The following is a 14,914-nucleotide window of genomic DNA, read 5'->3' on the forward strand; positions in this document are numbered from 1 at the left end:
ACGACCTCCAATGGAGGAGCTAGAAAAAGTACCCAAGGAGTTAAACGGATCTGCAACCCTATAGGTGGAACAACATTATGAACTAACCAGTACCCCAGAGCTCTTGACTCTAGCTGCATATGTATCAAAAGATGGCCTAGGACATCACTGGAAAGAGAGGCCCATTGGACTTGCAAACTTTATATGCCTCAGTACAGGGGAACACCAGGGCCAAAAAGGGGGAGTGGGTGGATAGGGGATTGTGGGGGTGGGTATGGGAGACTTTTGGGATAGCATTGGAAATGTAAAAGAGGAAAATACCTAATTAAAAAAAGAAGAAGAAGAAGAAGACGAGAAAACAAAAAAGACTACAAAATCAGCCAAAGGACAGGAATCAATACACCTTTCAATACCAACACTCAACAGTCTCAATTCTTCTATCAAAAGACTCAGACTAGCAGATTGGATTAGAAAACAGGATCTTTGTTCCCTTGCCTTCAAAAGTACACATTACCATAAAAGAGACAATATCTTAGAAAGAAAGGATGGAGAAAATTACTCTAAGAAAATGGAAAAAAAGAAGAAAATATCACTATTCTAATATCAGATAAAATACACTTCAAAGTAAAGTAAGTGTCATTTAATTATTATCAAGGGATCAATCCATGAAGACCATATTACAGTTCAAAACATATACATCCAATACAGGCAGGCACAATTCATAAAGCAGATATTTCTAGTTATTGAGTCACATATTAACTCTAACACAGGAGTAGTGGGTGTCTTTAGCACTTCACCATCACCTTTAGAAAAATGAGATAAACAGTTCAAACTGATTTATCACATACAATAAAATTAAATCAGTAATTTAAAAAGGAAAACTCCCAATTAAGAATAGCATGTGTGCACATGGATCCATTGTAAATACTACCAGAGGTACAAAAAAATGATTAACACCAATTCTTGTCAAATTATTCTATAAAATAGGGAAGGATCAAGTGCAATCTTATTTCCCACAAAGCCATTATTAACCTGATACCAAAACAAAGTCACAACAAAAAAAAAAAATGTAACTCAGTCTCCCTGATGAGCATAGATGCAATAATAGTAAATAAAATGCTTACAAATTAAATGTAACAAAATATAAAAAAAAGTCACTGTTTTCAAGTTGCCTTCATTCCAAAATGTAGGGATTATCTAACATATGTAAGTCAGTAAATACAACTCATCATAACATGGTTTCAAGGACAGAAGCCACATAATCATTGTAATACACACAAAAACAATATTTGACACAACTCAACATGCTGCCATAAAAAAGCCCTGTAGAGATGAGGTATGGAGGGAACACATTTCTTCATAATAAAAGTTATATATGACATACCTGTGACCTCTGTTTTAAAATGTGGAGAGAAACTTGGATTCTCACATATATCAGGAAGTAGATAATACTATCCATTTTCTCTTTTCAGGTTCAAGATAGTATAAGCTCTTAGCTAAAGCAATAGACAAGAGAAAAATGGAATCAAATTGGAAAGAAAGAAGTCAAAATATTTCTGCTTAGGAGTGGTTCTATACACAAAGGATTTTAAAGACCTCATCAGAAAAATCTCACAGAGCTGACAACACATACAGTTCACAAATACTTTTAGCATATGCAAATTTCTTATCAAAACTCATTTTTTTAGATGGCAGAAGAGATGGCTCAGCAGTTAAGAACACTTGTTCTTGGAGAGGACCAGGGTTTCATTCTCAGTACACAGGAGGTAGCTCACAACCATCTGTAACTCTATTTCTAGGAGATCCAATCCCTCTTCTGACCTCCATGGGTACCAGAAATTCCCATGGCTTACATATACACATACATGCAGTCTAAGCACTCAAACATAGAAATAAATTAATATTTTAAAGTGATTTATAAATTCAGTGAAATTATTATCAAAATTCTAGCATCCTTTACAGAGATATGAAAAACAATCTTAAAATTCTGAGCAAAATGTATACTGCCAGAAGCACTACTATCCCTGGTTTTAATTTATACCCTAGTGTCAAATTTCATCTATTATGAATATATGTGTCTGCAAGACCTGGGATCGGAGGACCTGAAAGAATGGTGCGGCCTGCAGTCTAACGCTTTAGACAATTTTACTTCAGTTTGGTGTGCTTTTTAGTGCCCATACGTAACAAAGAAAGCCATGATCCAAGGAAGGTTGTTTTGAGTTCAGAGGAACACAGTCAGAAAATATGATCAGAGAAACATGTAAATAAATGTCAGTAAGTACATACTAAATATTTACACAGCAGCCCTTTTCCAGAACTTTCTCAGGACAACTAATTTAAACACAGTTGTCTGGCTCCCACTATAGATTGTATCTAGGAAAGGGTAAAGCCAAGGCAGCAAGCCATATCCAGATTCAGGGTAGAGTGAGCACAGCACTCATCATCCTGTCACTAGAGTGGATTCCACAGCTATGCTCTGACATCCAACAAGAATAAACGTATCTTAAATCGAATGCAAATATTTGTCACAGAAGGCAAGAAATAGAGAGCAATCCAGGGAACAAAATGCACTTGATGTAAAACGGCCCTCTGCCTTATTTCCTGGCACCTCTCTCACTTTCCCAAGGCGTCATTCTTTTGACTATGTTCCCACACTCTAGAAAGCATGGTAATAAAAACAACACGGCAATAGCAGGAAAACAGACATGTAGAGCGATGAAGAGAAAGAGAACCTAGATATAAATCTGAGCAGCAACAGTCACATGACTTTTTACAAAGATGTAAAAAAAGAAAAAAAATCATTGAAGAAATGGCAGCAGCATCAACAAATGAGAAGAGGAAAACTGCATATCTACAACAAAGCTGGATCTTTGTACAAAAAAAAAAATCACCTCAAAATGGATCAAAGACCTCAGTGTGAGATCTGAAACTCTGAACCTATTAGAAGAAAGTGTAGGAAGTACTCATCAAGATCTGGTCATGGGAAATGACGTTCTGAACTGGCTGTGGTTGCTCCGGGCATAAGACCAACAACTGACAGATGGGAGCTTGTGAAATTAAAATTCCTCTATTAGCAAAACAAACTTAACCGAGTCCTCACTCGTATAACAGCCTATAGGACCGGAGACAGTCCTTGGCAATTAAACATCTAATAGAGGTTTACTACCAAAAATAAAAGTAACTCAGAAAACTAAATACTAAGAAAAGAAATAACTCAGATTTAGAACATGGGCTATGGTTCTCAAATGAAGAAGCATAAATAGCTAATAAATTAAACTGCTCAATATGCTTAGCCCCAAGGGGAATATGAATTAAAGCTGCTTTGAAATTCTATCTCACAATCAGAATGGAAAAAAAAAGGCAACAAATACTAGCAAGGATGTATGGAAAGGGAAACACTTGCTCATTGTTAATGCAAGTGCAAATTTCTGCAGTCACTGTGCAATTCAGTGTGAATGTTTCTTAAAAACATAAAATAGTTCTGCCATGTAACCCATGTATACAACTCATGGGAATATATTCAAAAGATTCTTTATCCTACTGCAGAGATGATTTTGCCCATTTGTCTTCATGGCTGCTCTATTCAAAATAGTCAGATTTGATGTCTATCAGCTGACAAACTGATAACAAAATTAAGGCACACAAACACAATGCAGTTTTATTTGTTGTAAAAGAAAACTGAAGTTATGTGGTATACAGAAAAATAGAAGGGAATTGAGAAAATTATACTGAGGGAGGTGACTTGGGTCAGGATAGACAAATACCACATATTCTTGTTCATGTATGAATCTTAGGTTGGAATTTGTACAGCCTTGTGTTTACACTGGAGTGCCTGTGAAGACCAGGAAGGCAGAAAGGCACCATTAGAAGGAGAAGTTAAATTAGAGACCTTAGGAAAGAATAGCAGAACACACAGGTATGAAAGTGAGGGAGGAGCCGGGCATGGTGGCGCATGCCTTTAATCCCAGCATTTGGGAGGCAGAGGCAGGCGAATTTCTGAGTTCAAGGCCAGCGTGGTCTACAGAGTGAGTTCCAGGACAGCCAGGGTTACACAGAGAAACCCTGTCTCGAAAAACCGAAGGGAAAAAAAAAACCCAAAAAACAAAAAACAAACAAACAAACAAAAACAAAAATGAAAGTGAGGGCAATACTGATTTAACTATTTAACTGCTGATGAAGTCATAGGTTAAGAGAGAAGAAAGGAGGGGTTAACTAACACCAAAGATATATGAAAGAGTCATGTGGAAACCTACTATGTCATAGATTTACAAAAATAATTTTTAAAAACTAATTTGAATGGAGGCACCATGAATAGGGTGATGTTGCTTCTGCCAGAAGGTTAGGGTTATAAAAGGAAAATTTTAGTACCAAGTGTAGGATATCTATGGAATGTGGCTCCAAAAGCCCAAGAGGACTCTCAAACATTATAGGCTAGTAATGTCAATGCCTTTGGATGCCCATCAAAACTAGATCTTAAGAACTTATTGTTGAAGACTCCACATACTTGGTGGGCAGGACATTAAGAAACCGAGCTGCATCTGAGACAGAAGTTTTTCTTTTCTGGATAACTTTCACTCTGCTTAAAGTAGCCAGGCAATCTACTAGTGGAGAAACATCATTAGTAGCCTACCCACATGTGGACCTAAGGAGCTACCATAATGACACCTTATTGATCTACTGGTGCAAAAACGGTATGGCTAGTAGATGGGTGACCAATCTGTTTCTGAATAAATCACAAGCCCATTACATAGGAAGAACATTGTGCCTATTTTTGTGAATCTGGTGAAGAGCCATGCTTAAGTTGGTCATGGGCCTTAGGGTAGAGCCTGTTACTGTTGTTTTGCTCAATGGACATGTTGTTAAACTGCCTTCTAAATATTCATTTTAATAACTATAAATTAATGCTGTTTTCAGCCTTCAATAGAGATGCTTCTTCTTACAATGGGTGGTAGTTAATCTAAAGACTGACAGTTGGTGGAGGCATAGAGAATCAATGACAACCAAGTGTCTGTCCCTAAGGAAACCCTCTATTTTACCCTTTTCAAGGCTCAAGGAACATTACTGAAGTATGAATGGGAAGAAAGAGTGTAAGTGCCAGAGGTTGGGAAGGAGGACTGTGAAATAGTGTCTTCTAGGCATGACACAACCATTTCACTCATAAAATCACTGTAACCATGGTTACCTGCACAAGAACTTCAGCAGACTAGGTTTCTTGCCATTTGCTTATGTATAAGGAAAATGCCCATCACTGGGGAACTCTGGGCCATTGACTAGCACTGGGCCAGAGGTTGTGATTTTCTTCAGTGGCATGGCCACTGAAAAAGTTACTCACTTTCCAGTAAGCAACCCCTACTCATTCTTATACAGGCAACAGTAATTAATCTGTGTGCCAACAACAACAACAACAAAATACATGAAAGTTAAGAGGAACTTCTTTGGAGCTGAAGGGGATTGCATCCAGATAGGAAGAACAACGATATTAATTAATTGGAACCTCCAGATCTCCCAGGGACTAAACCACCAACCAAAGATTACACATAAAGGAACCCATGGCTCCAGCAGCAGATGTAGCAGTGGATTGCTTTGCCTGGCATCAATGGGAGGGGAGGCTGTTGGTCCTGTGGAGGCTAGATGCCCCAGCATAGGAGGATGCTAGGGTGGCGAGGTGGGAGCAAGTAGATGGGTGGAGGAGCACTCTCATAGAGGCAGGGGATGGGAGGACAAGATAGAGGGCTTGCAGAGGGGAAACTGGGAAAGGGGGCAACATTTGAAATGTAAGCAAATAAAATAACTAGTAGGAGAGGGGGTAAAAACTTCAACCTCTGGCCTGCACATATATATGTACTCATGAAGACACATACAATGTGCAAACAAACAAGCACACATATAACACTCATTTACTCAAATTAATAAGTAAGTGTTTAAGAAAATACATCCATCCTCTGATCCTTCACATCTAATCCCTCAGTTTTTGAGCTCCCTATATCCCCGAGGATGCCACAGTCACTCCTCTCCTAATTGCTCTCTTCCCACCCATTGCTTTATCCCAGCCCCCAACTCCAGTAGTCACACCCTGATTACCCAAAGGTCACTCCTGCCAGGAAAACAGGTAGGTGGACTTCGGACCTTCATGTCTTTTGCTCTTCCAGTTGCAAAACTCCCAATCTCATCTCCAGCTCTGTAGCAGAAAACCTACTGCAGTCTTGATTTCTCCTCTGACCCCAGCCCCAATGGATCACAAAAATCTTCTCCACCATTCTTCCTTCCTCCAATTCACCCCATTATCTCAGTCTTTAACACCAGCGGGAATTCTCATGGAACATACTAGCTGAGCAGTCCATGGAAACACATCAAGTACCCGAGGCTCATCCCTGGCACTATAAAGACTTTGAGGGGTGACCAACCTCTCTTCACTGTCTTGCCCCATTCTAAGGAGACTAAATAAGCAGGCTCTGGTTAAACACTCTCCCCTACTTCCTTCTGTTGATAGCTTCACAACCATAGCCTATTTCCATTCCTAAGTATCAGCTCCCAATACTCAGAAATGCATTTTACCCGGAACTGCTTAGTGGCCACAGAAAATGTTCTATTAGGAATCACAGAGCCATCACACTCTTCTAAAATCCAGAGAGGAAACAGAAACACCTACCCAACAAAGACAAAACCAGAAAACAGCACCTGGACATATAACTATCCCAATTTTCAGAGGCTGGCATAAAAATGGAATCAGTAATAGCCAGGAACACTAGAGTTCAGCAACCCTTCTTTGCTGTTCTATTTATAATAGCCAGAAACTGGGAACAACTTAGATGGCCCTTAACAGATGAATGCATAAAGAAAATTTGATACATTTACACAATGGAGTATTACACATCATGAAATATCCAGGCAAGTGGATGAAACTAGAAGAAAAAAATCATCTTGAATGAGATAGCCCAGACCCCACAGGATAAATATTGTATATGATATTTATATTATATTGTATATAATATATACATATATATTAACAATTAACCAAATGATAGCCACCCTAGAATCTGTATGTCTACAAAGGTCATGTACTGAGGAAGGGGTTGGGAGGCAGGGCGCATGGCTGTCCCTGGGGTATGAAATAGATCTTTGGATGGGCTGTGGACAGGGGATGGGAATGAGAAGGAAAGGATCAAGTAGGGACGAAGAGGGATGGAGAAAGTAAGGGAAGGAATTCAGGGAGAGACAGAATTGACGGGCATTTGAGGAGTGGGATGAAAATTTAGTGTAATTGGAAACTCCCTAAATATATGAAGGCAATGCTAATGAAGTGTCCAAATAAAAAGAGATACAAAGTCCCAGCTGGCTGTCTCTTGCCACCAAACAAAGCTTCGAGTACAGGGACTAGGTTACATCTGATTGAATTATTGACCAAGCTGTTCCATGAAAATCCCCAAACAACCAACTCTGTTGCCAAAATAATAAATAGGTTGCTTTCTGCAAATGGACAGAAAGGCCCCATTGCTGAATACAACATCCACACAACTCTTTGAACATGGGGAGGTAGAGCTGGTGCCAGCATAGAGCCTTCGTACCTATGTTCTAGTGTCCTTGGTATGGGGAGGTATTCTGCAGTAAAATGTAAACACAAACACAGTTACAAAACCTTTGACCTACACTCTGTCTTGCTGCAAAAGATACTAGAACAATGGGAGTAACCTATCAATGTCTGATTTGACTTAAGGCCAACTTGCATGAGAGACAACCAGTACCTAGCACTGCTTGGGTGACTAAGAACAAAAGACTAGATGGCACAGAGACGTGGGATAAAATTGTATTTTAAAAGTGACATTAAAAGGACCCCTAATGCTATACTCATCACAGATCAGTGCCTTATTCTGCCATCATCAGAGAGGCTTCCTTCTACATTAGATGGGAACAAATACAGAGACCCACTGACAAACATTATTCAGAGGGAGAGAGAGACAGAGACAGAGAGAGAGAGAGACAGAGACAGAGAGACAGACAGAGAGAGAGAGAGATCTTGGAGCACACAGAATGTCTCCATCAAATCCCTCCGTTGAGAGCTTAGGGAACCTCATGGAAGAGGATGCGGAAGGAGTATGGGAATCAAAGTGGATAGAGGAGACCAGGATAACAAGACCCTTTAAATCAACTGAGCAGAGTTCATATGAGCTCACAGAGACTGAAGCAGCAAGCACAAAGACTGGAAGAGTCTGTACCAGATCCTCTGAATATATATTATGGCTTTCAGTTTAATATTTTTATGGAATTTCTGAGTGTGTGAGCAAGAGGAATTCTGATTCCTGTCCCTTCTCGTTAAGCTCTTTTCCTTCTGTTGATTTGTCATGCCCAACTTCGGTGTGATGGTTTTACTTTATCTGATTGTATTTTATTTTGTTAAGTTTTGCAGTTACCTCTTAGAAGTCTGTTCTTTTCAAATGAGATACAAAAAAGGAGGGGATCCAGATGGGAGACGAGATGGGGAGGAACTGAGAGGAGTAGATGGAAGGGGGAACTTTAATCAGGATATATTGTTTGAGAAAAAAAATCTATTTTTAATAAAAAGGAGAAAACCAAGAAAAAAAGAAAAGAGAAAAAAGAAAAAAAGGTAAAATTTGCTGCCATGCTGTCTCCTAAGATGTCAATATCAGTTGTCACTGACTCTATTTTTTTTTTATTACCCTCTATTTTCTCTCAGTGTCTTGTTGCTTTTCCTTCAGTTCAAACTTTCATTTTGCCACGGATGACATTGCATCTTTTTGTTTCCATCTGGGAATCTCTTCAAGAACGAGACTATTTTCCTCCTGTTAATTATTCCTCAGTAGCACCACTATTGGTTGGCTGTTTACTTAAGCTGTAATTAACTCCATTCCTACCCTTGAGTAAAAATTTGGAATAAAATCACTCTGTCAAACTCTGCTTTTCAGACTGTGAAATGTGTCCATGGCACATCTAGAAATGCTGATTGGGTCACAATGCCTTCCATTCTTTGAAAATCGTTTGAGAGAAGTGAAGTGGTACCTCCTAGCACATGACACTCTGAGCTCCTAAAACATTTCCACTTAAACAGAATAACTCAGAATATGGTTTTCATGGCATTAAAGCACCTCTCCTTTGCAATTAAAAAAATGTGCTTATCTAACTGGTTATCAATGGAGAGAAGGAATCTGAACTGTTCTGAAATATGTTGGAGGCAATATGAATATTCACTTGTTTTAAAATCGATGCAAATGAGAGAAGACACCTTCACAATCCTTTCATCCTTCAGAATAATGTTGACTTTGAACCTGAAGCTTTGGTATTGTGTATGCAAAAGCACTTCCTTGCCACCTGCTAAAATGTTTTCATTTTGGTATTTGCTTCTTTTGCCAGGCATAACAAGCCTGCATCAAGCCTATGTTAATTAGCATCAACAGCAGAACATAGGAGGAACATAAGGCTTGTGAACAGATTATAGTTATAACAGGGTATATTGATTTTGCTGAATATATAACCTACAGCCTGGGTACTTTTTAGCATTAACTTGTTTTTTAGTTAGTCTTTATTCTTCCTTTTAGTATAATCTCAGAGATCTCAAAGCTTTAATGGGTACTTTAGGCTGTCTTGGCTCCTAGAACTCTTGTTATAGAAGATGGACTGAATATTTTTTCATTTGCTGTTGGATTTAGATCCAAGAAGCTACTTCACTCCCTTCCTTCCATTCTTCCTTCATCTTCATCCTTTTATTTGTTGGCTTTTCCTTAAGGATATATAAAGTTCTAATCTGTATCATGGACTGGAAAAGAAACTAAGGATTACATTTTCCTGATGGTATTGCCATCTCCATGGATTACTGCCTCCATCTACTAACCTAGGCCTAATCCCAGAAGCTTCTAGAATCTGTAAAATATAATCTAGGAATAGCATATTTTCAGCCTCTGAGAATTGAAGCTGAGTAATCTCACCCTGTCTAGTTCTTTTTGAACTCTATCTGGCTGGTTCAATTTAGCTGTTCAACTCAAACTCCTCTCCAAGAGAACTGGTTCAATCTGGCTTTTCTTTGTTTCTCTTGAATTACTCTCCATGGTCTCAAACTAACTCTGGCAACCTGCTCTAATCTTCTAGCTCTTTCTCTTTCTCTGGCTCATTCTGTCTTTACCGGTGTCTAGCTTGACCTCTTTCTCTGCAACTGTTCTCTGTACACCTATGCTGGTAAAACTGCCTCCCTCTCTCTTCATTACCCTCCAAGTTGCTTCCCCTTCCTCTCTCATCTCATAAGAGTTGGGTATATCCTGTTCCTTCAAATCTTTCTCGGATTTATCATTTTGTCTGACACCCAATTAGATATCACTTTCAAACACAAGTTTCGTTCTACAAACTAACTTTGCCTATATCGTTTAGGATCAAAGGTGTGTACTAAGGGTGTGTCTGTATTCCAGTCTGAGGAAATAAAAGTGTGTGTGAAGTTTTGAGCCAAACAACTAGAAAGTTTTTTTCCCTAAATAACACAATCTCTCTCTTCCTAGTGTGATCAAGTATCCTGCAGCATAACATGGTAGATCCAAACAAGCATCTAGAAATCCGTGGAAGAGAGCTCCAGTTAACATGCTAAGAAGTAGCTCAAACAAAGAGTGGGAACTTTATACTAAAAATCATTGAAAAGTGTCTAAGGCAATGGTTCTTAATCTGCAGGTTATGACCCCTTTGACAAACCTGCACCTTCAAAAAGATTTTTACATTACAATTCATCACACTCACAAAACTAGAGTTATTAAGTAGAAAAAAAATAATTTTATGGTTGGGGATCACCACAGCATTAGGAGCTCTAAAAAGGGCTGGGGCATTAGGAAGGTTAAGATGCACTGGTCTAGGGAAAGTGGTAGATGTAAGCTTTAATTCTGAACCTAGTACAACCTGGAAGTCTCAAGATGAGAGAGCCTCAGTGAGGGATTTTTCCCATTAGGCTATCCTGTGGTCCCATCTGTAAATGATTGTCTTACTTTATGTAGAAAAGACTAACCTACTGTGGGCAGCAGCATTGTGAGGCTTTGGGTCCTGGATGGTCTAGAGAGAGTTAGCTGAATATTAGCCTGGCATCCCACGCAGGTATACTTATTTGTCTCCTGGACTGTATAAAAGTAGACAGAGCTACCTGAATTGTAGGCAAGTAGTCAACCTTCATTTCTCTCCACTCTTAACTGTGGCTATGATGTGACAAACTGATTGACAGCATCCCAATAAGTTGTATCCTAAACTGTGAGCCAAAAGAAACCTTCATCCTCCAAGTTGCTTTTGGTCAATGTATTTTATCACAACAATAAAAATGAAAGCAGGAGAGAAATGGTAGAGAGGGGTCACTGATTCCAAGGAAATGGAGAAGAGCTTGCCGATGAGTCTATCACTGTTAAACTGTTTCCCCAATATCATTGTTTCATGGTGTTTTTTTTTTTTTAATTTCCTATAACTCCATGAACATGGTCATGTTCACAACAGCCAAGAAGAAAACTGCTCTACTCCTTCCAAAATTGTACAGTACCCAGGCCTGAAGTTTGTCAAGTCTAAATATGGTTATCACCTACACTTTGACCTTATAAACTTAGATGACATTGTTTACATTGATTTGATTGGATTTGCTAAGGACATTATGTTAAATTCCCAAATTTGTTACTATCAAATGCTTATTTACTACTACATGTGGAAATAATTATTTTTAAATGCATATACAAATTTTGCTGTAATATTTACCTCTTTGTACTTTTCTCAAAAATTTGAATATTAAATTATTAATTTATCAGTCTTATTTCAAATATAAATGATTAGAATTGCTTAATAGACCTACTATCTAAGAAATTAACATTTCATCTTAACCTACATACTATCATCTTTCTTGTTTTATCCAGTGTTGTTGTCAGTAAAGGATGGAGTTATTCTTATCTGATATTGATTTTCTTCTGTTGCTTGCTTACCAATGGATGTTGTTGTAATCCCCAAATGAGTATAATTTTAGAAAAACATTCCAGAAACTAACCTCTCTTCCAAAGACTTAAAAATATTTAAGCAAGTTAATTTTTTTGAGAGTTTCCAAAGATAGCCAATGAGTGAACTATAAGACACAAAGGGAACAGCATACAAGGTGTAGCTCTGCTAATGGAGATAAGGTTTCCGGTATGAATTGGCACTAATGTTAGTGTGGGCACTACTTGAAATTCCTTTGGTATCTAATTGTACCATGCAGTGAGTCTGGGCATCTAGACAATGATGTAAGAAGCTCATTTCAGTTATACAACATTCCTTTAGCCAAGGGACAGAGGAAAGAAATAGAAGATATCAGAAGACTTCAACAAATGTAATAACATAACATAAAAATCTGAGGTAGGGAGGAACAAATGGAAAAATTTAAGGGAGAGACTGGAGTTATTATGGAACCTTCTTAAGCCCCATCAGAGTTTGAAAGGAGCCACAGCTAGAACACTTTGACTATGACTGGTAGAGGACTGCTGCAGTGAGACTGGAACCAGGAAAACCAACTCTTTGTTATGAGATGATACATTAGTATAATGAAATGTGGGGTCATTGGAAGAAATGCATAATGGGCTGATGACATGGCTCAGTGGAACACTGGCTGCTCTACCAGAGCTATTGAGTTCAGTTCCCAGCAAATTCATGGTATCTCACTGAACCATCTATAAAGGGTTCCAATGCCCTCTTCTGATATGTAGGTGTACACACACATATAGAGCACACCTATATTAAAAATCGATCAATCAATTGGTCAGTCCATAAATTAAAAAAGGTTAACAACAACAACAAAAAAAGGAAATGAACAAAACTTTCAAAATTCTCAGTGGGGAAATCACCAAAGAAAGTCAAAAGAGATAGAAAATGATCCTAAGTTTGGACACCAGTGAAACAAAGAAGAGAGGGAAAGCTAGGCTAAAAGGAATTCCAGACTGCAGGATATTTCAAGAGAAGCTTTATGTAGGCCTAATGACTCTCCAGACCAAAATCATTTGTTCCCAATTAATGAGTATTGTCCATGATTGGCAAAATGTGGTGGTGAATTCAGTGACCTTTGGTCGAATGAGCATAAAGATTGTTGGTCGAATATGCAGATCTGAGGAAGTATGTGCTCACTGCTGTTCTAAGGACTGAACACAGCATGCAAGCAGGGGTGAAAACACTCAGGGAAATTCTCCCATTGACTTCATGTGGAGGAGGAAGATAAACAGAATCCTGAATGAATCCAAAGTTTCTGGGCAGGTTAACAGAATGCAGCATGGTGGGTGAAGGGGAAATAGTAAACTTCATCAAATTGAAGAACTTGTGGAATAAAGGAGAGATAAGTACTTCTTAGCTTGAAAGATTTTTTTTTTCTTGGAAGATTTATATCAAGCAGTTAGGATCTAATGGTTTTTGTTTTGTTTTGTTGGTTTTTGGGGGTTGTTTTTTTTTTGTTTTGTTTTTTGTTTTTTGCAAAATTTTTTTATCTATGCAAGATTTTTTTCCTGAAAAACTAAACAAAATATTTTGTATCTGATTAAACTGTATATATAAACAAGCTAAAGAAGGTGTGTTCTTCAATTAGCCTTTTCCCCAAATATCTAATTTCTGTTACAGTGAAACAGCGGAAAGAACACTCATGAAAATGGGCAATAAACTGTTTGACACAACTGAAATTTTTGTAAACACAGAAATGGGGTCTAGGAGTTATTCATACTGCCGTTGGCTCCCAAGAGAAATAGTTGTTATTTGAGAAGCATGAGATGATAATTAATCAAGTTCCTCATAGTCAGACATATGTATTAAGCTTTACATTAAATATATTAAATCTGGGACAAAGATGGATTGAGTGCTAAAAGCTCTTGCTGTACAAGCCTGCTGACTTGAGTGGTACCCTTAGCACCCATGTTAAGGTGCAAAAAGAAAGCTGTTTAAGGTTGGTCTTTGGTGTTTACATCTGTACACATTCATAATAATAATAATAAGAAGAAGAAATTCATGAATTAAAATATATCAAATCCATTCTTAAATCTATACTTTGGGTTGCTCATGGATATTTATAGTCATAAATATGTGATTTAGTATATCTACAGACAGTGTTTTAAAACTAGTACATTCAATCGAATAAATGCCCTACATTATTCAATTTTATAATTCTTTTGTTTGGGTTATAAAGGTTTTTCATTGGTATTTTTTAATATATTGTTTCTGTGTATTCTTTTTTCTTCCTTTTTAGCTAACCATAGAAACTGAGGACAGTTGGAATTTCCAGTAGGTGTCAGCACTTGCACTAGATGGAATTGTCTCCTGTGTGGGGCCCTTCCCTTAGGGGTAATAAGAGTATGTGAAACCCATTATCATTGCGAAGCATGAAGAGAATACATTCTGAAGGATTCTGTCATTTCGGGCAACATGTCTCACAGCTATGTCTTCACCAGTGTGTGTGTGTGTGTGTGTGTGTGTGTGTGTGTGTGTGTGTGTGTGTGTGTGTGTTACATATATAAATGCTCATTATGGATCAAAATAAGTATCTAAGAATTCACAGAATAATATTTAAGGTAATGGATTAATAAGTAATTCAAACACAAAGTGAAAACTTATACTAAAACACTTTGGAGAATGGCTAGGGAAAGTGGTATAAGAAAGCTTTAATTATGAACCCAATACAATCTGGAATCCTCTAGGGAAAGAGTCTCAATGAGGAATTTTCTCCACTGGGTTGACCTGTGGACATGTCGGTAAAGAAATGTCTTGATTGTTAATTTATGTAGAAAGACCTGATCTAGTTGTGGGTATTACAAGGTAACGAAATGTTATTGTTATTAGCAGAGGAATACAAAAGGCTTGTCTGTAGTGTTGTTGATTTAGAATGGTTCTGAAATCAGAATGGTTACGAGTGAAAGATCTTATTGGCACAGAGCACAAGAGCACAGCAACTTCTGTTTCCTACTGTGGCCCTTTC

The sequence above is a fragment of the Mus musculus genome, chromosome 3 (assembly GCF_000001635.26).
Source record: "Mus musculus strain C57BL/6J chromosome 3, GRCm38.p6 C57BL/6J".
NCBI classification, from domain to species: domain Eukaryota; kingdom Metazoa; phylum Chordata; class Mammalia; order Rodentia; family Muridae; genus Mus; species Mus musculus.